Raw genomic sequence first — 26,945 nt, 5'->3', positions numbered from 1 at the left:
GGAACAGTCTATTGTGATCAGAGAGGAGACCTCAGAGGCACAGATCTAATGTGATCAAGAAGAGAACAAAGGAACAGTCTAATGTGATCAGAAAGGAGACAGGAGGGAAAAGTCTATTGTGATCAGAGAGGAGACAGAGAGAACAGTCTAATGTGATCAGAGGAGACAGAGGAACAGTCTAATGTGATCAGAAGGAAGACAGAGGAACAGTCTAATGTCTCCACACCTCAGTGTGATCAGAGAGAGACAGAGGAACAGTCTATTGTGATCAGAGAGGAGACAGAGGCACAGAGTCTAATGTGATCAGAGAGGAGACAAAGGAACAGTCTAATGTGATCCAGAAAGGAGACAGAGGAAAGTCTATTGTGATCAGAGAGGAGACAGAGGAACAGTCTAATGTCTCCAGACCTCAGTGTGATTAGAGAGGAGACAGAGGAATAGTCTAATGTGATCAGAGAGGAGACAGAGGAACAGTGTACTGTGATCAGAGAGGGAGACAGAGAACAGTCTAATGTCTCCCACACCTCAGTGTGATCAGAGAGGATACAGAGGAACAGTCTATTGTGATCAGAGAGGAGACAGAGGAACAGTCTAATGTGATCAGAGAGGAGACAGAGGAACAGTCTAATGTGATGATGAACAGTCTAGCGAACAGAGAGGAGACAGAGGAAGTCTAATGTCTCCACAATGTGATCAGAGAGGAGACAGAGGAACAGTCTATTGTGATCAGAGGAGACAGAGGAACAGTCTAATGTCTCCAGACCTCAGTGTGATTAGAGGAGACAGAGGAACAGTCTAATGTGATCAGAGAGGAGACAGAGGAACAGTCTAATGTCTCCACACCTCAGTGTGATCAGAGAGGAGACAGAGGAACAGTCTAATGTGATCAGAGAGAGACAGAGGAACAGTCTAATGTCTGGCACACCTCAGTGTGATCAGAGAGAGACAGAGGAACAGTCTATTGTGATCTAGAAGAACAGTCTAATGTCTCCAGACCTCAGTGTGATTAGAGAGGAGACAGAGGAACAGTCTAATGTGATCAGAGAGAGACAGAGGAACAGTCTAATGTCTCCACACCTCAGTGTGATCAGAGAGGAGACAGAGGAACAGTCTAATGTGATCAGAGAGGAGACAGAGGAACAGTCTAATGTCTCCACACCTCAGTGTGATCAGAGAGGAGACAGAGGAACAGTCTAATGATCAGAGAGGAGACAGAGGAACAGTCTAATGTCTCCAGACCTCAGTGTGATTAGAGAGGAGACAGAGGAACAGTCTAATGTGATCAGAGAGAGACAGAGGAACAGTCTAATGTCTCCACACCTCAGTGATCAGAGAGGAGACAGAGGAACAGTCTATTGTGATCAGAGAGGAGACAGAGGAACAGTCTAATGTGATCAGAGAGGAGACAAAGGAACAGTCTAATGTGATCAGAAAGGAGACAGAGGAACAGTCTAATGATCAGAGAGGAGACAGAGGAACAGTCTAATGTGATCAGAGAGGAGCCAGAGGAACAGTCTAATCTCTCCACACCTCAGTGTGATCAGAGAGGAGACAGAGGAACAGTCTATTGTGATCAGAGAGGAGACAGAGGAACAGTCTAATGTGATCAGAGAGGAGACAAAGGAACAGTCTAATGTGATCAGAGATGAGCCAGAGGAACAGTCTAATGATCAGAGAGGAGCCAGAGGAACAGTCTAATGTGATCAGAGAGGAGACAGAGGAACAGTCTAATGTCTCCAAAACCTCAGTGTGATCAGAGAGGAGACAGAGGAACAGTCTATTGTGATCAGAGAGGTGACAGAGGAACAGTCTAATGTGATCAGAGAGGAGACAAAGGAACAGTCTAATGTGATCAGAAAGGAGACAGAGGAACAGTCGCATGTGATCAGAGAGGAGACAGAGGAACACTCTAATGTGATCAGAGAGGAGACAGAGGAAAGTCCAATGTGATCAGAGAGGAGACAGAGAAACCTCTAATGTGATCAGAGCGGAGACAGAGGAACACTCTAATGTGATCAGAGAGGAGACAGAGGAAAACAGTTTAATGTGATCAGAGAGGAGACAGAGGAACACTCTAATGTGATCAGAGAGGGAGACAGAGGAACAGTCTAATGTGATCAGAGAGGAGACAGAGGAACAGTCTAATGTGATCAGAGAGAGACAGAGGAACAGTCTAATGTCTGAGCCAGAGGAACACTCTAATGTGATCAGAGAGGAGTCAGAGGAACAGTCTAATGATCAGAGAGGAGACAGAGAACAGTTTAATGTGATCAGAGAGAGACAGAGGAACACTCTAATGTGATCAGAGAGAGACAGAGGAACAGTCTATTGTGATCAGAGAGTAGACAGAGGAACAGTCCAATATGATCAGAGAGGAGACAAAGGAACAGTCTAATGTGATCAGAAAGGAGACAGACGAACAGTCTAATGTCTCCAGACCTCAGTGTGATTAGAGAGGAGACAGAGGAACAGTCTAATGTCAGAGAGAGACAGAGGAACAGTCTAATGTGACTCAGAGGGAGACAGAGGAACAGTCTCCACACCTCATGTGATCAGAAGAGAGGAGACAGTCTATTTATGATCAGAGGAACAGAGGAACAGTCTAATGTGATCAGAGAGGAGACAAAGGAACAGTCTAATGTGACTCAGAAAGGAGACAGAGGAACAGTCTAATGTGATCAGAGGAGACAGAGGAACAGTCTAATGTGATCAGAGAGAGACAGAGGAACAGTCTAATGTCTCCACACCTCAGTGTAGAGAGGAGACAGAGGAACAGTCTATTGTGATCAGAGAGGAGACAGGGGAACAGTCTATTGTGATCAGAGAGGAGACAGAGGAACAGTCTAATGTGATAGAGAGGAGACAAAGGAACAGTCAGTGTGATCAGAGAGGAGACAGAGGGGAACAGTCTAATGTGATCAGAGAGGAGACAGAGGAACAGTCTAATGTGATCAGAACAGAGTCTATTGTGATCAGAGAGGAGACAGGGGAACAGTCTATTGTGATCAGAGAGAGACAGAGAACAGTCAAGCTCCACACCTCAGTCAGTGATCAGAAGAGACAGAACAGTCGAATGTGATCAGAGAGAGACAGAGGAACAGTCTAATGTGATCAGAGAGGAGACAGAGGAACAGTCTATTGTGATCAGAGACAGAGAGGAACAAAATCTGACCTCAGTGATTAGAGAGGAGACAGAGGAACAGTCTAATGTGATCAGAGAGGAGACAGAGAACAGTCTAATGTGATCAGAGAGGAGACAGATGAACAGTCTAATGTCTCCACCTCAGTGTGATCAGAGAGGGAGACAGAGGAACAGTCTATTGTGATCAGAGAGGAGACAGGAAACAGTCTAATGTGATCAGAGAGGAGACAAAGGAACAGTCTAATGATCAGAAAGGAGACAGAGGAACAGTCTAATGTGATCAGAAGAGGAGACAGAGGAACAGTCTAATGACAGAAGAGAGACAGAGGAACAGTCTAATCTCCACACCTCAGTGTGATCAGAGAGGAGACAGAGAACAGTCTTGTGATCAGAGAGGAGACAGAGGAACAGTCTAATGTGATCAGAGAAGTGACAAAGGAATGGTCTAATGTGATCAGAGATGAGCCAGAGGAACAGTCTAATGTGATCAGAGAGGAGCCAGAGGAACAGTCTAATGTGATCAGAGAGAGAGACAGAGGAACAGTCTAATGTCTCCAAACCTCAGTGTGATCAGAGAGGAGACAGAGGAACAGTCTATTGTGATCAGAGAGGAGACAGAGGAACAGTCTAATGTGATCAGAGAGAGACAAAGGAACAGTCTAATGTGATCAGAAAGGAGACAGAGGAACAGTCGCATGTGATCAGAGAGGAGACAGAGGAACACTCTAATGTGATCAGAGAGGAGACAGAGGAACAGTCTAATGTGATCAGAGAGGAGACAGAGGAACAGTCTAATGTGATCAGAGAGAGACAGAGGAACACTCTAATGTGATCAGAGAGGAGTCAGAGGAACAGTCTAATGTGATCAGAGAGGAGACAGAGGAACAGTTTAATGTGATCAGAGAGGAGACAGAGGAACACTCTAATGTGATCAGAGAGAGGAGACAGAGGAACAGTCTATTGTGATCAGAGAGGAGACAGAGGAACAGTCTAATGTCTCCACACCTCAGTGTGATCAGAGAGAGACAGAGGAACAGTCTATTGTGATCAGAGAGGAGACAGAGGAACAGTCTAATATGATCAAGAGGAGACAAAGGAACAGTCTAATGTGATCAGAAAGGAGACAGACGAACAGTCTAATGTCTCCAGACCTCAGTGTAATAGAGAGGAGACAGAGGAACAGTCTAATGTGATCAGAGAGGAGACAGAGGAACAGTCTAATGTCTCACACCTCAGTGAGACAGAGGAGACAGAGGAACAGTCTATTGTGATCAGAGAGGAGACAGAGGAACAGTCTAATGTGATCAGAGGAGACAAAGGAACAGTCTAATGTGATCAGAGGGAGACAGAGGAACAGTCTAATGTGATCAGAAAGGAGACAGAGGAACAGTCTAATGTGATCAGAGAGGAGACAGAGGAACAGTCTAATGTCTCCACACCTCAGTGTGATCAGAGAGGAGACAGAGGAACAGTCTAATGTCAGAGAGGAGACAGAGAACAGTCTAATGTGATCAGAGGGAGACAAAGGAACAGTCTAATGTGATCAGAAAGAGAGACAGATGAACAGTCTGTGATCAGAGAGGAGACAAAGGAACAGTCTATTGTGATCAGAGGAGACAGAGGAACAGTCTAATGTGATCAGAGAGGAGACAGAGAACACTCTAATGTGATCAGAGAGGGAGACAGAGGAACAGTCTAATGTGATCAGAGAGAGGAGTCAGAGGAACAGTCTAATGTGATCAGAGAGGAGACAGAGGAACAGTCTAATGTGATCAGAGAGGAGACAGAGGAACAGTCTAATTTGATCAGAGAGGAGACAGAGGAACAGTCTAATGTCTCCACACCTCAGTGTGATCAGAGAGGGAGACAGAGGAACAGTCTATTGTGATCAGAGAGGAGACAGAGGAACAGTCTATTGTGATCAGAGAGGAGACAGAGGAACAGTCTAATGTGATCAGAGAGGAGACAAAGGAACAGTCTAATGTGATCAGAAAGGAGACAGAGGAACAGTCTAATGTGATCAGAGAGGAGACAGAGGAACAGTCTAATGTGATCAGAGAGGAGACAGAGGAACAGTCTAATGTCTCCACACCTCAGTGTGATCAGAGAGGAGACAGAGGAACAGTCTATTGTGATCAGAGAGGAGACAGAGGAACAGTCTAATGTCTCCACACCTCAGTGTGATCAGAGAGGAGACAGAGGAACAGTCTAATGTGATCAGAGAGGAGACAAAGGAACAGTCTAATGTGATCAGAAAGGAGACAGAGGAACAGTATATTGTGATCAGAGAGGAGACAGAGGAACAGTCTAATGTCTCCAGACCTCAGTGTGATTAGAGAGGAGACAGAGGAACAGTCTAATGTGATCAGAGAGGAGACAGAGGAACAGTCTAATGTGATCAGAGAGGAGACAGAGGAACAGTCTAATGTCTCCACACCTCAGTGTGATCAGAGAGGAGACAGAGGAACAGTCTATTGTGATCAGAGAGGAGACATAGGAACAGTCTAATGATCAGAGAGGAGACAAAGGAACAGTCTAATGTGATCAGAAAGGAGACAGAGGAACAGTCTAATGTGATCAGAGAGGAGACAGAGGAACAGTCTAATGTGATCAGAGAGGAGACAGAGGAACAGTCTAATGTCTCCACACCTCAGTGTGATCAGAGAGGAGACAGAGGAACAGTCTATTGTGATCAGAGAGGAGACAGAGGAACAGTCTAATGTGATCAGAGGAGACAAAGGAACAGTCTAATGTGATCAGAGAGGAGACAGAGGAACAGTCTAATGTGATCAGAGAGGAGCCAGAGGAACAGTCTAATGTGATCAGAGAGGAGACAGAGGAACAGTCTAATGTCTCCAAACCTCAGTGTGATCAGAGAGGAGACAGAGGAACAGTCTATTGTGATCAGAGAGGAGACAGAGGAACAGTCTAATGTGATCAGAGAGGAGACAAAGGAACAGTCTAATGTGATCAGAAAGGAGACAGAGGAACAGTCGCATGTGATCAGAGAGGAGACAGAGGAACACTCTAATGTGATCAGAGAGGAGACAGAGGAACAGTCTAATGTGATCAGAGAGGGAGACAGAGGAACAGTCTAATGTGATCAGAGCGGAGACAGAGGAACACTCTAATGTGATCAGAGAGGAGTCAGAGGAACAGTCTAATGTGATCAGAGAGGAGACAGAGGAACAGTTTAATGTGATCAGAGAGGAGACAGAGGAACACTCTAATGTGATCAGAGAGGAGACAGAGGAACAGTCTAATGTGATCAGAGAGGAGACAGAGGAACAGTCTAATGTGATCAGAGCGGAGACAGAGGAACACTCTAATGTGATCAGAGAGGAGTCAGAGGAACAGTCTAATGTGATCAGAGAGGGAGACAGAGGAACAGTTTAATGTGATCAGAGAGAGACAGAGGAACAGTCTATTGTGATCAGAGAGGAGACAGAGGAACAGTCAATGTCTCACACCTCAGTGTGATCAGAGGAGACAGAGGAACAGTCTATTGTGATCAGAGAGTAGACAGAGGAACAGTCTAATATGATCAGAGAGGAGACAAAGGAACAGTCTAATGTGATCAGAAAGGAGACAGACGAACAGTCTAATGTCTCCAGACCTCAGTGTAATTAGAGAGGAGACAGAGGAACAGTCTAATGTGATCAGAGAGGAGACAGAGGAACAGTCTAATGTGATCAGAGAGGAGACAGAGGAACAGTCTAATGTGATCAGAGAGGAGACAAAGGAACAGTCTAATGTGATCAGAAAGGAGACAGAGGAACAGTCTAATGTGATCAGAGAGGAGACAGAGGAACAGTCTAATGTGATCAGAGAGGAGCCAGAGGAACAGTCTAATGTCTCCACACCTCAGTGTGATCAGAGAGGAGACAGGGGAACATTCTATTGTGATCAGAGAGGAGACAGAGGAACAGTCTAATGGCTCCACACCTCAGTGTGATCAGAGAGGAGACAGAGGAACAGTCTATTGTGATCAGAGGAGACATAGGAACAGTCTAATGTGATCAGAGAGAGACAGAGGAACAGTCTAATGTCTCCAAACCTCAGTGTGATCAGAGAGGAGACAGAGGAACAGTCTATTGTGATCAGAGAGGTGACAGAGGAACAGTCTAATGTGATCAGAGAGGAGACAAAGGAACAGTCTAATGTGATCAGAAAGGAGACAGAGGAACAGTCGCATGTGATCAGAGAGGAGACAGAGAACACTCTAATGTGATCAGAAGGAGACAGAGGAACAGTCTAATGTGATCAGAGAGGAGACAGAGAAACAGTCTAATGTGATCAGAGCGGAGACAGAGGAACACTCTAATGTGATCAGAGAGGAGACAGAGGAACAGTTTAATGTGATCAGAGAGGAGACAGAGGAACACTCTAATGTGATCAGAGAGGAGACAGAGGAACAGTCTAATGTGATCAGAGAGGAGACAGAGGAACAGTCTAATGTGATCAGAGAGGAGACAGAGGAACAGTCTAATGTGATCAGAGCGGAGACAGAGGAACACTCTAATGTGATCAGAGAGGAGTCAGAGGAACAGTCTAATGTGATCAGAGAGGAGACAGAGGAACAGTTTAATGTGATCAGAGAGGAGACAGAGGAACACTCTAATGTGATCAGAGAGGAGACAGAGGAACAGTCTATTGTGATCAGAGAGGAGACAGAGGAACAGTCTAATGTCTCCACACCTCAGTGTGATCAGAGAGGAGACAGAGGAACAGTCTATTGTGATCAGAGAGGAGACAGAGGAACAGTCTAATATGATCAGAGAGGAGACAAAGGAACAGTCTAATGTGATCAGAAAGGAGACAGACGAACAGTCTAATGTCTCCAGACCTCAGTGTAATTAGAGAGGAGACAGAGGAACAGTCTAATGTGATCAGAAAGGAGACAGAGGAACAGTCTATTGTGATCAGAGAGGAGACAGAGGAACAGTCTAATGTCTCCAGACCTCAGTGTGATTAGAGAGGAGACAGAGGAACAGTCTAATGTGATCAGAGAGGAGACAGAGGAACAGTCTAATGTGATCAGAGAGGAGACAGATGAACAGTCTAATGTCTCCACACCTCAGTGTGATCAGAGAGGAGACAGAGGAACAGTCTATTGTGATCAGAGAGGAGACATAGGAACAGTCTAATGTGATCAGAGAGGAGACAAAGGAACAGTCTAATGTGATCAGAAAGGAGACAGAGGAACAGTCTAATGTGATCAGAGAGGAGACAGAGGAACAGTCTAATGTGATCAGAGAGGAGACAGAGGAACAGTCTAATCTCTCCACACCTCAGTGTGATCAGAGAGGAGACAGAGGAACAGTCTATTGTGATCAGAGAGGAGACAGAGGAACAGTCTAATGTGATCAGAGAGGAGACAAAGGAACAGTCTAATGTGATCAGAGATGAGCCAGAGGAACAGTCTAATGTGATCAGAGAGGAGCCAGAGGAACAGTCTAATGTGATCAGAGAGGAGACAGAGGAACAGTCTAATGTCTCCAAACCTCAGTGTGATCAGAGAGGAGACAGAGGAACAGTCTATTGTGATCAGAGGAGACAGAGGAACAGTCTAATGTGATCAGAGAGGAGACAAAGGAACAGTCTAATGTGATCAGAAAGGAGACAGAGGAACAGTCGCATGTGATCAGAGAGGAGACAGAGGAACACTCTAATGTGATCAGAGAGGAGACAGAGGAACAGTCTAATGTGATCAGAGAGAACAGAGGAACAGTCTAATGTGATCAGAGCGGAGACAGAGGAACACTCTAATGTGATCAGAGAGGAGTCAGAGGAACAGTCTAATGTGATCAGAGAGGAGACAGAGGAACAGTTTAATGTGATCAGAGAGGAGACAGAGGAACACTCTAATGTGATCAGAGAGGAGACAGAGGAACAGTCTAATGTGATCAGAGAGGAGACAGAGGAACAGTCTAATGTGATCAGAGCGGAGACAGAGGAACACTCTAATGTGATCAGAGAGGAGTCAGAGGAACAGTCTAATGTGATCAGAGGAGACAGAGGAACAGTTTAATGTGATCAGAGAGGAGACAGAGGAACAGTCTATTGTGATCAGAGAGAGACAGAGGAACAGTCTAATGTCTCACACCTCAGTGTGATCAGAGAGGAGACAGAGGAACAGTCTATTGTGATCAGAGAGAGACAGAGGAACAGTCTAATATGATCAGAGGAGACAAAGGAACAGTCTAATGTGATCAGAAAGGGGAGACAGACGAACAGTCTAATGTCTCCAGACCTCAGTGTAATTAGAGAGGAGACAGAGGAACAGTCTAATGTGATCAGAGAGGAGACAGAGGAACAGTCTAATGTGATCAGAGAGGAGACAGAGGAACAGTCTAATGTGATCAGAGAGGAGACAAAGGAACAGTCTAATGTGATCAGAAAGGAGACAGAGGAACAGTCTAATGTGATCAGAGAGGAGACAGAGGAACAGTCTAATGTGATCAGAGAGGAGCCAGAGGAACAGTCTAATGTCTCCACACCTCAGTGTGATCAGAGAGGAGACAGGGGAACATTCTATTGTGATCAGAGAGGAGACAGAGGAACAGTCTAATGGCTCCACACCTCAGTGTGATCAGAGAGGAGACAGAGGAACAGTCTATTGTGATCAGAGAGGAGACATAGGAACAGTCTAATGTGATCAGAGAGGAGACAGAGGAACAGTCTAATGTCTCCAAACCTCAGTGTGATCAGAGAGGAGACAGAGGAACAGTCTATTGTGATCAGAGAGGTGACAGAGGAACAGTCTAATGTGATCAGAGAGGAGACAAAGGAACAGTCTAATGTGATCAGAAAGGAGACAGAGGAACAGTCGCATGTGATCAGAGAGGAGACAGAGGAACACTCTAATGTGATCAGAGAGGAGACAGAGGAACAGTCTAATGTGATCAGAGAGGAGACAGAGAAACAGTCTAATGTGATCAGAGCGGAGACAGAGGAACACTCTAATGTGATCAGAGAGGAGACAGAGGAACAGTTTAATGTGATCAGAGAGGAGACAGAGGAACACTCTAATGTGATCAGAGAGGAGACAGAGGAACAGTCTAATGTGATCAGAGAGGAGACAGAGGAACAGTCTAATGTGATCAGAGAGGAGACAGAGGAACAGTCTAATGTGATCAGAGCGGAGACAGAGGAACACTCTAATGTGATCAGAGAGGAGTCAGAGGAACAGTCTAATGTGATCAGAGAGGAGACAGAGGAACAGTTTAATGTGATCAGAGAGGAGACAGAGGAACACTCTAATGTGATCAGAGAGGAGACAGAGGAACAGTCTAATGTGATCAGAGAGGAGACAGAGGAACAGTCTAATGTGATCAGAGAGGAGACAGAGGAACAGTCTATTGTGATCAGAGAGGAGACAGAGGAACAGTCTAATATGATCAGAGAGGAGACAAAGGAACAGTCTAATGTGATCAGAAAGGAGACAGACGAACAGTCTAATGTCTCCAGACCTCAGTGTAATTAGAGAGGAGACAGAGGAACAGTCTAATGTGATCAGAGAGGAGACAGAGGAACAGTCTAATGTGATCAGAGAGGAGACAGAGGAACAGTCTAATGTCTCCACACCTCAGTGTGATCAGAGAGGAGACAGAGGAACAGTCTATTGTGATCAGAGAGGAGACAGAGGAACAGTCTAATGTGATCAGAGAGGAGACAAAGGAACAGTCTAATGTGATCAGAAAGGAGACAGAGGAACAGTCTAATGTGATCAGAGAGGAGACAGAGGAACAGTCTAATGTGATCAGAGAGGAGACAGAGGAACAGTCTAATGTCTCCACACCTCAGTGTGATCAGAGAGGGAGACAGAGGAACAGTCTATTGTGATCAGAGAGGAGACAGAGGAACAGTCTATTGTGATCAGAGAGGAGACAGAGGAACAGTCTAATGTGATCAGAGAGGAGACAAAGGAACAGTCTAATGTGATCAGAAAGGAGACAGAGGAACAGTCTAATGTGATCAGAGAGGAGACAGAGGAACAGTCTAATGTGATCAGAGAGGAGCCAGAGGAACAGTCTAATGTCTCCACACCTCAGTGTGATCAGAGAGGAGACAGGGGAACATTCTATTGTGATCAGAGAGGAGACAGAGGAACAGTCTAATGGCTCCACACCTCAGTGTGATCAGAGAGGAGACAGAGGAACAGTCTAATGTGATCAGAGAGGAGACAAAGGAACAGTCTAATGTGATCAGAAAGGAGACAGAGGAACAGTCTATTGTGATCAGAGAGGAGACAGAGGAACAGTCTAATGTCTCCAGACCTCAGTGTGATTAGAGAGGAGACAGAGGAACAGTCTAATGTGATCAGAGAGGAGACAGAGGAACAGTCTAATGTGATCAGAGAGGAGACAGATGAACAGTCTAATGTCTCCACACCTCAGTGTGATCAGAGAGGAGACAGAGGAACAGTCTATTGTGATCAGAGAGGAGACATAGGAACAGTCTAATGTGATCAGAGAGGAGACAAAGGAACAGTCTAATGTGATCAGAAAGGAGACAGAGGAACAGTCTAATGTGATCAGAGAGGAGACAGAGGAACAGTCTAATGTGATCAGAGAGGAGACAGAGGAACAGTCTAATCTCTCCACACCTCAGTGTGATCAGAGAGGAGACAGAGGAACAGTCTATTGTGATCAGAGAGGAGACAGAGGAACAGTCTAATGTGATCAGAGAGGTGACAAAGGAACAGTCTAATGTGATCAGAGATGAGCCAGAGGAACAGTCTAATGTGATCAGAGAGGAGCCAGAGGAACAGTCTAATGTGATCAGAGAGGAGACAGAGGAACAGTCTAATGTCTCCAAACCTCAGTGTGATCAGAGAGGAGACAGAGGAACAGTCTATTGTGATCAGAGAGGAGACAGAGGAACAGTCTAATGTGATCAGAGAGGAGACAAAGGAACAGTCTAATGTGATCAGAAAGGAGACAGAGGAACAGTCGCATGTGATCAGAGAGGAGACAGAGGAACACTCTAATGTAATCAGAGAGGAGACAGAGGAACAGTCTAATGTGATCAGAGAGGAGACAGAGGAACAGTCTAATGTGATCAGAGCGGAGACAGAGGAACACTCTAATGTGATCAGAGAGGAGTCAGAGGAACAGTCTAATGTGATCAGAGAGGAGACAGAGGAAAAGTTTAATGTGATCAGAGAGGAGACAGAGGAACACTCTAATGTGATCAGAGAGGAGACAGAGGAACAGTCTATTGTGATCAGAGAGGAGACAGAGGAACAGTCTAATGTCTCCACACCTCAGTGTGATCAGAGAGGAGACAGAGGAACAGTCTATTGTGATCAGAGAGGAGACAGAGGAACAGTCTAATATGATCAAAGAGGAGACAAAGGAACAGTCTAATGTGATCAGAAAGGAGACAGACGAACAGTCTAATGTCTCCAGACCTCAGTGTAATTAGAGAGGAGACAGAGGAACAGTCTAATGTGATCAGAGAGGAGACAGAGGAACAGTCTAATGTCTCCACACCTCAGTGTGATCAGAGAGGAGACAGAGGAACAGTCTATTGTGATCAGAGAGGAGACAGAGGAACAGTCTAATGTGATCAGAGAGGAGACAAAGGAACAGTCTAATGTGATCAGAAAGGAGACAGAGGAACAGTCTAATGTGATCAGAGAGGAGACAGAGGAACAGTCTAATGTGATCAGAGAGGAGACAGAGGAACAGTCTAATGTCTCCACACCTCAGTGTGATCAGAGAGGGAGACAGAGGAACAGTCTATTGTGATCAGAGAGGAGACAGAGGAACAGTCTAATGTGATCAGAGAGGAGACAAAGGAACAGTCTAATGTGATCAGAAAGGAGACAGATGAACAGTCTAATGTGATCAGAGAGGAGACAGAGGAACAGTCTATTGTGATCAGAGAGGAGACAGAGGAACAGTCTAATGTGATCAGAGAGGAGACAGAGGAACACTCTAATGTGATCAGAGAGGAGACAGAGGAACAGTCTAATGTGATCAGAGAGGAGTCAGAGGAACAGTCTAATGTGATCAGAGAGGAGACAGAGGAACAGTCTAATGTGATCAGAGAGGAGACAGAGGAACAGTCTAATTTGATCAGAGAGGAGACAGAGGAACAGTCTAATGTCTCCACACCTCAGTGTGATCAGAGAGGGAGACAGAGGAACAGTCTATTGTGATCAGAGAGGAGACAGAGGAACAGTCTATTGTGATCAGAGAGGAGACAGAGGAACAGTCTAATGTGATCAGAGAGGAGACAAAGGAACAGTCTAATGTGATCAGAAAGGAGACAGAGGAACAGTCTAATGTGATCAGAGAGGAGACAGAGGAACAGTCTAATGTGATCAGAGAGGAGCCAGAGGAACAGTCTAATGTCTCCACACCTCAGTGTGATCAGAGAGGAGACAGGGGAACAGTCTATTGTGATCAGAGAGGAGACAGAGGAACAGTCTAATGGCTCCACACCTCAGTGTGATCAGAGAGGAGACAGAGGAACAGTCTAATGTGATCAGAGAGGAGACAAAGGAACAGTCTAATGTGATCAGAAAGGAGACAGAGGAACAGTCTATTGTGATCAGAGAGGAGACAGAGGAACAGTCTAATGTCTCCAGACCTCAGTGTGATTAGAGAGGAGACAGAGGAACAGTCTAATGTGATCAGAGAGGAGACAGAGGAACAGTCTAATGTGATCAGAGAGGAGACAGATGAACAGTCTAATGTCTCCACACCTCAGTGTGATCAGAGAGGAGACAGAGGAACAGTCTATTGTGATCAGAGAGGAGACATAGGAACAGTCTAATGTGATCAGAGAGAGACAAAGGAACAGTCTAATGTGATCAGAAAGGAGACAGAGGAACAGTCTAATGTGATCAGAGAGGAGACAGAGGAACAGTCTAATGTGATCAGAGAGGAGACAGAGGAACAGTCTAATCTCTCCACACCTCAGTGTGATCAGAGAGGAGACAGAGGAACAGTCTATTGTGATCAGAGAGGAGACAGAGGAACAGTCTAATGTGATCAGAGAGGAGACAAAGGAACAGTCTAATGTGATCAGAGATGAGCCAGAGGAACAGTCTAATGTGATCAGAGAGGAGCCAGAGGAACAGTCTAATGTGATCAGAGAGAGACAGAGGAACAGTCTAATGTCTCCAAACCTCAGTGTGATCAGAGAGGAGACAGAGGAACAGTCTATTGTGATCAGAGAGGAGACAGAGGAACAGTCTAATGTGATCAGAGAGGAGACAAAGGAACAGTCTAATGTGATCAGAAAGGAGACAGAGGAACAGTCGCATGTGATCAGAGAGGAGACAGAGGAACACTCTAATGTGATCAGAGAGGAGACAGAGGAACAGTCTAATGTGATCAGAGAGGAGACAGAGGAACAGTCTAATGTGATCAGAGCGGAGACAGAGGAACACTCTAATGTGATCAGAGAGGAGTCAGAGGAACAGTCTAATGTGATCAGAGAGGAGACAGAGGAACAGTTTAATGTGATCAGAGAGGAGACAGAGGAACACTCTAATGTGATCAGAGAGGAGACAGAGGAACAGTCTAATGTGATCAGAGAGGAGACAGAGGAACAGTCTAATGTGATCAGAGCGGAGACAGAGGAACACTCTAATGTGATCAGAGAGGAGTCAGAGGAACAGTCTAATGTGATCAGAGAGGAGACAGAGGAACAGTTTAATGTGATCAGAGAGGAGACAGAGGAACAGTCTATTGTGATCAGAGAGGAGACAGAGGAACAGTCTAATGTCTCCACACCTCAGTGTGATCAGAGAGGAGACAGAGGAACAGTCTATTGTGATCAGAGAGTAGACAGAGGAACAGTCTAATATGATCAGAGAGGAGACAAAGGAACAGTCTAATGTGATCAGAAAGGAGACAGACGAACAGTCTAATGTCTCCAGACCTCAGTGTAATTAGAGAGGAGACAAAGGAACAGTCTAATGTGATCAGAGAGGAGACAGAGGAACAGTCTAATGTGATCAGAGAGGAGACAGAGGAACAGTCTAATGTGATCAGAGAGGAGACAAAGGAACAGTCTAATGTGATCAGAAAGGAGACAGAGGAACAGTCTAATGTGATCAGAGAGGAGACAGAGGAACAGTCTAATGTGATCAGAGAGGAGCCAGAGGAACAGTCTAATGTCTCCACACCTCAGTGTGATCAGAGGAGACAGGGAACATTCTATTGTGATCAGAGAGGAGACAGAGGAACAGTCTAATGGCTCCACACCTCAGTGTGATCAGAGAGGAGACAGAGGAACAGTCTAATGTGATCAGAGAGGAGACAAAGGAACAGTCTAATGTGATCAGAAAGGAGACAGAGGAACAGTCTATTGTGATCAGAGAGGAGACAGAGGAACAGTCTAATGTCTCCAGACCTCAGTGTGATTAGAGAGGAGACAGAGGAACAGTCTAATGTGATCAGAGAGAGACAGAGGAACAGTCTAATGTGATCAGAGAGAGACAGATGAACAGTCTAATGTCTCCACACCTCAGTGTGATCAGAGAGGAGACAGAGGAACAGTCTATTGTGATCAGAGAGGAGACATAGGAACAGTCTAATGTGATCAGAGAGGAGACAAAGGAACAGTCTAATGTGATCAGAAAGGAGACAGAGGAACAGTCTAATGTGATCAGAGAGGAGACAGAGGAACAGTCTAATGTGATCAGAGAGGAGACAGAGGAACAGTCTAATCTCTCCACACCTCAGTGTGATCAGAGAGGAGACAGAGGAACAGTCTATTGTGATCAGAGAGGAGACAGAGGAACAGTCTAATGTGATCAGAGAGGAGACAAAGGAACAGTCTAATGTGATCAGAGATGAGCCAGAGGAACAGTCTAATGTGATCAGAGAGGAGCCAGAGGAACAGTCTAATGTGATCAGAGAGACAGAGGAACAGTCTAATGTCTCCAAACCTCAGTGTGATCAGAGAGGAGACAGAGGAACAGTCTATTGTGATCAGAGAGGAGACAGAGGAACAGTCTAATGTGATCAGAGAGGAGACAAAGGAACAGTCTAATGTGATCAGAAAGGAGACAGAGGAACAGTCGCATGTGATCAGAGAGGAGACAGAGGAACACTCTAATGTGATCAGAGAGGAGACAGAGGAACAGTCTAATGTGATCAGAGAGGAGACAGAGGAACAGTCTAATGTGATCAGAGCGGAGACAGAGGAACACTCTAATGTGATCAGAGAGGAGTCAGAGGAACAGTCTAATGTGATCAGAGGAGACAGAGGAACAGTTTAATGTGATCAGAGAGGGAGACAGAGGAACACTCTAATGTGATCAGAGAGGAGACAGAGGAACAGTCTATTGTGATCAGAGAGGAGACAGAGGAACAGTCTAATGTCTCCACACCTCAGTGTGATCAGAGAGGAGACAGAGGAACAGTCTATTGTGATCAGAGAGGAGACAGAGGAACAGTCTAATATGATCAAAGAGGAGACAAAGGAACAGTCTAATGTGATCAGAAAGGAGACAGACGAACAGTCTAATGTCTCCAGACCTCAGTGTAATTAGAGAGGAGACAGAGGAACAGTCTAATGTGATCAGAGAGGAGACAGAGGAACAGTCTAATGTGATCAGAGAGGAGACAGAGGAACAGTCTAATGTCTCCACACCTCAGTGTGATCAGAGAGAGACAGAGGAACAGTCTATTGTGATCAGAGAGGAGACAGAGGAACAGTCTAATGTGATCAGAGAGGAGACAAAGGAACAGTCTAATGTGATCAGAAAGGAGACAGAGGAACAGTCTAATGTGATCAGAGAGGAGACAGAGGAACAGTCTAATGTGATCAGAGAGGAGACAGAGGAACAGTCTAATGTCTCCACACCTCAGTGTGATCAGAGAGGAGACAGAGGAACAGTCTATTGTGATCAGAGAGGAGACAGAGGAACAGTCTAATGTGATCAGAGAGGAGACAAAGGAACAGTCTAATGTGATCAGAAAGGAGACAGATGAACAGTCTAATGTGATCAGAGAGGAGACAGAGGAACAGTCTATTGTGATCAGAGAGGAGACAGAGGAACAGTCTAATGTGATCAGAGAGGAGACAGAGGAACACACTAATGTGATCAGAGAGGAGACAGAGGAACAGTCTAATGTGATCAGAGAGGAGACAGAGGAACAGTCTAATGTGATCAGAGAGGAGACAGAGGAACAGTCTAATGTCTCCACACCTCAGTGTGATCAGAGAGGAGACAGAGGAACAGTCTATTGTGATCAGAGAGGAGACAGAGGAACAGTCTATTGTGATCAGAGAGGAGACAGAGGAACAGTCTAATGTGATCAGAGAGGAGACAAAGGAACAGTCTAATGTGATCAGAAAGGAGACAGAGGAACAGTCTAATGTGATCAGAGAGGAGACAGAGGAACAGTCTAATGTGATCAGAGAGGAGCCAGAGGAACAGTCTAATGTCTCCACACCTCAGTGTGATCAGAGAGGAGACAGGGGAACATTCTATTGTGATCAGAGAGGAGACAGAGGAACAGTCTAATGGCTCCACACCTCAGTGTGATCAGAGAGGAGACAGAGGAACAGTCTAATGTGATCAGAGAGGAGACAAAGGAACAGTCTAATGTGATCAGAAAGGAGACAGAGGAACAGTCTATTGTGATCAGAGAGGAGACAGAGGAACAGTCTAATGTCTCCAGACCTCAGTGTGATTAGAGAGGAGACAGAGGAACAGTCTAATGTGATCAGAGAGGAGACAGAGGAACAGTCTAATGTGATCAGAGAGGAGACAGATGAACAGTCTAATGTCTCCACACCTCAGTGTGATCAGAGAGGAGACAGAGGAACAGTCTATTGTGATCAGAGAGGAGACAAAGGAACAGTCTAATGTGATCAGAAAGGAGACAGAGGAACAGTCTAATGTGATCAGAGAGGAGACAGAGGAACAGTCTAATGTGATCAGAGAGGAGACAGAGGAACAGTCTAATCTCTCCACACCTCAGTGTGATCAGAGAGGAGACAGAGGAACAGTCTATTGTGATCAGAGAGGAGACAGAGGAACAGTCTAATGTGATCAGAGAGGAGACAAAGGAACAGTCTAATGTGATCAGAGATGAGCCAGAGGAACAGTCTAATGTGATCAGAGAGGAGCCAGAGGAACAGTCTAATGTGATCAGAGAGGAGACAGAGGAACAGTCTAATGTCTCCAAACCTCAGTGTGATCAGAGAGGAGACAGAGGAACAGTCTATTGTGATCAGAGAGGAGACAGAGGAACAGTCTAATGTGATCAGAGAGGAGACAAAGGAACAGTCTAATGTGATCAGAAAGGAGACAGAGGAACAGTCGCATGTGATCAGAGAGGAGACAGAGGAACACTCTAATGTGATCAGAGAGGAGACAGAGGAACAGTCTAATGTGATCAGAGAGGAGACAGAGGAACAGTCTAATGTGATCAGAGCGGAGACAGAGGAACACTCTAATGTGATCAGAGAGGAGTCAGAGGAACAGTCTAATGTGATCAGAGAGGAGACAGAGGAACAGTTTAATGTGATCAGAGAGGAGACAGAGGAACACTCTAATGTGATCAGAGAGGAGACAGAGGAACAGTCTATTGTGATCAGAGAGGAGACAGAGGAACAGTCTAATGTCTCCACACCTCAGTGTGATCAGAGAGGAGACAGAGGAACAGTCTATTGTGATCAGAGAGGAGACAGAGGAACAGTCTAATGTGATCAGAGAGGAGACAAAGGAACAGTCTAATGTGATCAGAAAGGAGACAGAGGAACAGTCTAATGTGATCAGAGAGGAGACAGAGGAACAGTCTAATGTGATCAGAGAGGAGACAGAGGAACAGTCTAATGTCTCCACACCTCAGTGTGATCAGAGAGGGAGACAGAGGAACAGTCTATTGTGATCAGAGAGGAGACAGAGGAACAGTCTAATGTGATCAGAGAGGAGACAAAGGAACAGTCTAATGTGATCAGAAAGGAGACAGATGAACAGTCTAATGTGATCAGAGAGGAGACAGAGGAACAGTCTATTGTGATCAGAGAGGAGACAGAGGAACAGTCTAATGTGATCAGAGAGGAGACAGAGGAACAGTCTAATGTGATCAGAGAGGAGACAGAGGAACACTCTAATGTGATCAGAGAGGAGTCAGAGGAACAGTCTAATGTCTCCAGACCTCAGTGTGATCAGAGAGGAGACAGAGGAACAGTCTAATGTGATCAGAGAGGAGAGAGAGGAACAGTCTAATGTGATCAGAGAGGAGACAGAGGAACAGTCTAATGTCTCCACACCTCAGTGTGATCAGAGAGGAGACAGAGGAACAGTCTATTGTGATCAGAGAGGAGACAGAGGAACAGTCTAATGTCTCCAGACCTCAGTGTGATTAGAGAGGAGACAGAGGAACAGTCTAATGTGATCAGAGAGGAGACAGAGGAACAGTCTAATGTATCCACACCTCAGTGTGATTAGAGAGGAGACAGAGGAACAGTCTATTGTGATCAGAGAGGAGACAGAGGAACAGTCTAATGTCTCCAGACCTCAGTGTGATTAGAGAGGAGACAGAGGAACAGTCTAATGTGATCAGAGAGGAGACAGAGGAACAGTCTAATGTGATCAGAGAGGAGACAGAGGAACAGTCTAATGTCTCCACACCTCAGTGTGATCAGAGAGGAGACAGAGGAACAGTCTATTGTGATCAGAGAGGAGACAGAGGAACAGTCTAATGTGATCAGAGAGGAGACAAAGGAACAGTCTAATGTGATCAGAAAGGAGACAGAGGAACAGTCTAATGTGATCAGAGAGGAGACAGAGGAACAGTCTAATGTGATCAGAGAGGAGACAGAGGAACAGTCTAATGTCTCCACACCTCAGTGTGATCAGAGAGGAGACAGAGGAACAGTCTATTGTGATCAGAGAGGAGACAGAGGAACAGTCTAATGTGATCAGAGAGGAGACAAAGGAACAGTCTAATGTGATCAGAAAGGAGACAGAGGAACAGTCTAATGTGATCAGAGAGGAGACAGAGGAACAGTCTAATGTGATCAGAGAGGAGACAGAGGAACAGTCTAATGTGATCAGAGAGGAGACAGAGGGACAGTCTAATGTGATCAGAGAGGAGACAGAGGAACAGTCTAATGTGATCAGAGAGGAGACAGAGGAACACTCTAATGTGATCAGAGAGGAGTCAGAGGAACAGTCTAATGTGATCAGAGAGGAGACAGAGGAACAGTCTAATGTGATCAGAGAGGAGACAGAGGAACAGTCTAATGTCTCCAGACCTCAGTGTGATCAGAGAGGAGACAGAGGAACAGTCTATTGTGATCAGAGAGGAGACAGAGGACCAGTCTAATGTGATCAGAGAGGAGACAAAGGAACAGTCTAATGTGATCAGAAAGGAGACAGAGGAACAGTCTAATGTGATCAGAGAGGAGACAGAGGAACAGTCTAATGTGATCAGAGAGGAGACAGAGGAACAGTCTAATGTCTCCACACCTCAGTGTGATCAGAGAGGAGACAGAGGAACAGTCTATTGTGATCAGAGAGGAGACAGAGGAACAGTCTAATGTCTCCAGACCTCAGTGTGATTAGAGAGGAGACAGAGGAACAGTCTAATGTGATCAGAGAGGAGACAGAGGAACAGTCTAATGTCTCCACACCTCAGTGTGATCAGAGAGGAGACAGAGGAACAGTCTATTGTGATCAGAGAGGAGACAGAGGAACAGTCTAAAATGATCAGAGAGGAGACAAAGGAACAGTCTAATGTGATCAGAAAGGAGACAGAGGAATAGTCTATTGTGATCAGAGAGGAGACAGAGGAACAGTCTAATGTCTCCAGACCTCAGTGTGATTAGAGAGGAGACAGAGGAACAGTCTAATGTGATCAGAGAGGAGACAGAGGAACAGTCTAATGTGATCAGAGAGGAGACAGAGGAACAGTCTAATGTCTCCACACCTCAGTGTGATCAGAGAGGAGACAGAGGAACAGTCTATTGTGATCAGAGAGGAGACAGAAGAACAGTCTAATGTGATCAGAGAGGAGACAAAGGAACAGTCTAATGTGATCAGAGAGGAGACAGAGGAACAGTCTATTGTGATCAGAGAGGAGACAGAGGAACAGTCTAATGTGATCAGAGAGGAGACAAAGGAACAGTCTAATGTGATCAGAAAGGAGACAGAGGAACAGTCTAATGTGATCAGAGAGGAGACAGAGGAACAGTCTAATGTGATCAGAGAGGAGACAGAGGAACACTCTAATGTGATCAGAGAGGAGTCAGAGGAACAGTCTAATGTGATCAGAGAGGAGACAGAGGAACAGTCTAATGTGATCAGAGAGGAGACAAAGGAACAGTCTAATGTGACCAGAAAGGAGACAGAGGAACAGTCTAATGTGATCAGAGAGGAGACAGAGGAACAGTCTAATGTGATCAGAGAGGAGGCAGAGGAACAGTATAATGTGATCAGAGAGGAGACAGAGGAACAGTCTAATGTGATCAGAGAGGAGACAGAGGGACAGTCTAATGTGATCAGAGAGGAGACAGAGGAACACTCTAATGTGATCAGAGAGGAGACAGAGGAACAGTCTAATGTGATCAGAGAGGAGACAGAGGGACAGTCTAATGTGATCAGAGAGGAGACAGAGGAACACTCTAATGTGATCAGAGAGGAGTCAGAGGAACAGTCTAATGTGATCAGAGAGGAGACAGAGGAACAGTCTAATGTGATCAGAGAGGAGACAGAGGAACAGTATAATGTCTCCAGACCTCAGTGTGATTAGAGAGGAGACAGAGGAACAGTCAAATGTCTCCACACCTCAGTGTGATCAGAGAGGAGACAGGGGAACAGTCTATTGTGATCAGAGAGGAGACAGAGGAACAGTCTAATGTCTCCATACCTCAGTGTGATCAGAGAGGAGACAGAGGAACAGTCTATTGTGATCAGAGAGGAGACAGAGGAACAGTCTAATGTGATCAGAGAGGAGACAAAGGAACAGTCTAATGTCTCCAGACCTCAGTGTGATTAGAGAGGAGACAGAGGAACAGTCTATTGTGATCAGAGAGGAGACAGAGGAACAGTCTAATGTGATCAGAGAGGAGACAAAGGAACAGACTAATGTCTCCAGACCTCAGTGTGATTAGAGAGGAGACAGAGGAACAGTCTAATGTGATCAGAGAGGAGACAGAGGAACAGTCTAATGTCTCCACACCTCAGTGTGATCAGATAGGAGACAGAGGACCAGTCTATTGTGATCAGAGAGGAGACAGAGGAACAGTCTAATGTGATCAGAGAGGAGACAGAGGAACAGTCTAATGTCTCCACACCTCAGTGTGATCAGATAGGAGACAGAGGACCAGTCTATTGTGATCAGAGAGGAGACAGAGGAACAGTCTAATGTGATCAGAGAGGAGTCAGAGGAACACTCTAATGTGATCAGAGAGGAGACAAAGGAACAGTCTAATGTGATCAGAGAGGAGACAGAGGAACAGTCTAATGTGATCAGAGAGGAGACAGAGGAACAGTCTAATGTCTCCAGACCTCAGTGTGATTAGAGAGGAGACAGAGGAACAGTCTAATGTGATCAGAGAGGAGACAGAGGGACAGTCTAATGTCTCCACACCTCAGTGTGATCAGAGAGGAGACAGAGGAGCAGTCTATTGTGATCAGAGAGGAGACAGAGGAACAGTCTATTGTGTTCAGAGAGGAGACAGAGGAACAGTCTAATGTGATCAGAGATGAGACAGAGGGACAGTCTAATGTGATCAGAGAGGAGACAGAGGAACAGTCTAATGTGATCAGAGAGGAGACAGAGGAACAGTCTAATGTCTCCAGACCTCAGTGTGATTAGAGAGGAGACAGAGGAACAGTCTAATGTGATCAGAGAGGAGACAGAGGAACAGTCTAATATGATCAGAGAGGAGACAGACGAACAGTCTAATGTGATCAGAGAGGAGACAGACGAACAGTCTAATGTCTCCACACCTCAGTGTGATCAGAGAGGAGACAGAGGAACAGTCTAATGTGATCAGAGAGCAGACAGAGGAACAGTCTAATGTGATCAGAGAGGAGACAGAGGAACAGTCTAATGTGATCAGAGAGGAGACAGAGGAACACTCTAATGTGATCAGAGAAGTGACGGAGGAACAGTCTAATGTGATCAGAGAGGAGACAGAGACACAGTCTAATGTGATCAGAGAGGAGTCAGAGGAACACTCTAATGTGATCAGAGAGGAGACAGAGGAACAGTCTATTGTGATCAGAGAGGAGACAGAGGACCAGTCTAATGTGATCAGAGAGGAGACAAAGGAACAGTCTAATGTGATCAGAAAGGACACAGAGGAACAGTCTAATGTGATCAGAGAGGAGACAGAGGAACACTCTAATGTGATCAGAGAGGAGACAGAGGAACAGTCTAATGTCTCCACACCTCAGTGTGATCAGAGAGGAGACAGAGGAGCAGTCTATTGTGATCAGAGAGGAGACATAGGAACAGTCCAATGTGATCAGAGAGGAGACAGAAGGACAGTCTAATGTGATCAGAGAGGAGACAGAGGAACACTCTAATGTGATCAGAGAGGAGACAGAGGAACAGTCTAATGTGATCAGAGAGGAGACAGAGGAACAGTCTAATGGCTCCACACCTCAGTGTGATCAGAGAGGAGACAGAGGAACAGTCTATTGTGATCAGAGAGGAGACAGAGGAACAGTCTAATGTGGTCAGAGAGGAGTCAGAGGAACACTCTAATGTGATCAGAGAGGAGACAGAGGAACAGTCTAATGTGATCAGAGAGGAGACAGAGGAACAGTCTAATGTCTCCACACCTCAGTGTGATCAGAGAGGAGACAGAGGAACAGTCTAATGTGATCAGAGAGGAGACAGAGGAACAGTCTAATGTGATCAGAGAGGAGACAGAGGAACAGTCTAATGTGATCAGAGAGGAGACAGAGGAACAGTCTAATGTCTCCAGACCTCAGTGTGATTAGAGAGGAGTCAGAGGAACAGTCTAATGTGATCAGAGAGGAGACAGAGGAACAGTCTAATGTGATCAGAGAGGAGACAGAGGAACAGTCTAATGTGATCAGAGAGGAGACAGAGGAACAGTCTAATGTCTCCACACCTCAGTGTGATCAGAGAGGAGACAGATGAACAGTCTATTGTGATCGGAGAGGAGACAGAGGAACAGTCTAATGGCTCCACACCTCAGTGTGATCAGAGAGGAGACAGAGGAACAGTCTATTGTGATCAGAGAGGAGACAGAGGAACAGTCTAATGTGATCAGAGAGGAGACAAAGGAACAGTCTAATGTGATCAGAAAGGAGACAGAGGAACAGTCTAATGTGATCAGAGAGGAGACAGAGGAACAGTCTAATGTGATCAGAGAGGAGACAGAGGAACAGTCTAATGTGATTAGAGAGGAGCCAGAGGAACAGTCCAATGTGATCAGAGAGGAGACAGAGGGACAGTCTAATGTGATCAGAGAGGAGACAGAGGAACACTCTAATGTGATCAGAGAGGAGACAGAGGAACAGTCTAATGTGATCAGAGAGGAGACAGAGGAACAGTCTAATGGCTCCACACCTCAGTGTGATCAGAGAGGAGACAGAGGAACAGTCTATTGTGATCAGAGAGGAGACAGAGGAACAGTCTATTGTCTCCAGACACCCCACTGCTAGTAACACATTTATCACCAGTATAATATAATATTACTATAATTAATCAAACATAAGACTACGAGATGTTTTACAATAGGAATTAAAAGTACACCGACCGATAGTACAATAGTGATTTATCGAAATGATTAAAATTGTAGTAATATAGTGAAATTCTATTATATAAAACTATTTCTCCACAATATTATACACACAGTTAAATTATATTCCCAAGACAACTTTTCTAAAATATTATTCACCCCCCCCCCAATTCGGGGGGAGTCAGCTCTAAAGTGATTATTTTGGGGAAAAGATGCAGGGCAGTGTGATAGAAATTCAGTCAATAAATGTGGACAGGAGAACGGGAAACGGACACTGACTTAGAGCCCAAATAACAGAGACGATCATTGAAAACATACAGGATCAGCAAGCCAGATGTTCATTTCTTCCCGTATGATCTGAGCCAAACACAAAGAGACAAAGTAAGCAGAAGGAACGCCCGGCAAAGGAGGGAGAATAGATCCACCTTAAAGATGTCCAGGATAAGTCAGAGGTGCAAACAATGTCAGGGAGCTGTGGCACTCAGGGGGCCCAATTAGATAGTAGATAGCAGCCTTGCCTGAGCAGAGAGAGAGAGAGATAGTAGCCTGGCAGCCTTGCCTGAGCAGAGAGAGAGAGATGGCAGGCTGGTAGCCTTGCCTGAGCAGAGAGAGAGAGATGGCAGGCTGGCAGCCTTGCCTGAGCAGAGAGAGAGAGATGGCAGGCTGGAGGCCTTGCCTGAGCAGAGAGAGAGAGATGGCAGGCTGGAAGCCTTGCCTGAGCAGAGAGAGAGATAGTAGCCTGGTAGCCTTGCCTGAGTTAAGAGAGAGATAGTAGCCTTGCTGTGTAGAACCTCTCTCCCTGCTTCCTCTCTCTGTGTAGAACCTCTCTCCCTGCTTCCTCTCTCTGTGTAGAACCTCTCTCCCTACTTCCTCTCTCTGTGTAGATCCTCTCTCCCTGCTTCCTCTCTCTGTGTAGAACCTCTCTCCCTGCCTCCTCTCTCTGTGTAGAACCTCTCTCCCTGCTTCTTCTCTCTGTGTAGAACATCTCTCCCTGCTTCCTCTCTCTGTGTAGAACCTCTCTCCCTGCTTCCTCTCTCTGTGTAGAACCTCTCTCCCTGCTTCCTCTCTCTGTGTAGAACATCTCTCCCTGCTTCCTCTCTCTGTGTAGAACCTCTCTCCCTGCTTGCTTCAATGCATCCTCTCTCTGTGTAGAACCTCTCTCCCAGCTTGCTTCAATGCATCCTCTCTCTGTGTAGAACATCTCTCCCTGCTTGCTCTCTCTCTGTAGAACCTCTCTCCCTGCTTCCTCTCTCTGTGTAGAACCTCTCTCCCTGCTACCTCTCTCTGTGTAGAACCTCTCTCCCTGCTTCCTCTCTCTGTGTAGAACCTCTCTCCCTGCTTCCTCTCTCTGTGTAGATCCTCTCTCCCTGCTTCCTCTCTCTGTGTAGAACCTCTCTCCCTGCTACCTCTCTCTGTGTAGAACCTCTCTCCCTGCTTCCTCTCTCTGTGTAGAACCTCTCTCCCTGCTTCCTCTCTCTGTGTAGATCCTCTCTCCCTGCTTCCTCTCTCTGTGTAGAACCTCTCTCCCTGCCTGCTTCAATGCATCCTCTCTCTGTGTAGAACATCTCTCCCTGCTTGCTCTCTCTCTGTAGAACCACTCTCCCTGCTTCCTCTCTCTGTGTAGAACCTCTCTCCCTGCTTCCTCTCTCTGTGTAGAACCTCTCTCCCTGCTTCCTCTCTCTGTGTAGAGCATCTCTCCCTGCTTGCTCTCTCTGTGTAGAACCTCTCTCCCTGCTTCCTCTCTCTGTGTAGAACCTCTCTCCCTGCTTCCTCTCTCTGTGTAGAACCTCTCTCCCTACTTCCTCTCTCTGTGTAGATCCTCTCTCCCTGCTTCCTCTCTCTGTGTAGAACCTCTCTCCCTGCTTGCTCTCTCTGTGTAGATCCTCTCTCCCTACTTCCTCTCTCTGTGTAGAACCTCTCTCCCTACTTCCTCTCTCTGTGTAGAACCTCTCTCCCTACTTCCTCTCTCTGTGTAGAACCTCTCTCCCTACTTCCTCTCTCTGTGTATCTCCTTTGCCTCATTCATTGCACCCCGACCCGCCACTGCCTGTCTCACTACTCTCTATAAAGACATTGTATTTTCTTATGAAAACTT

Source organism: Oncorhynchus nerka, linkage group LG22, assembly GCF_034236695.1.
Source record: "Oncorhynchus nerka isolate Pitt River linkage group LG22, Oner_Uvic_2.0, whole genome shotgun sequence".
Lineage (NCBI taxonomy): Eukaryota > Metazoa > Chordata > Actinopteri > Salmoniformes > Salmonidae > Oncorhynchus > Oncorhynchus nerka.
This window is presented reverse-complemented; position numbering follows the sequence as displayed.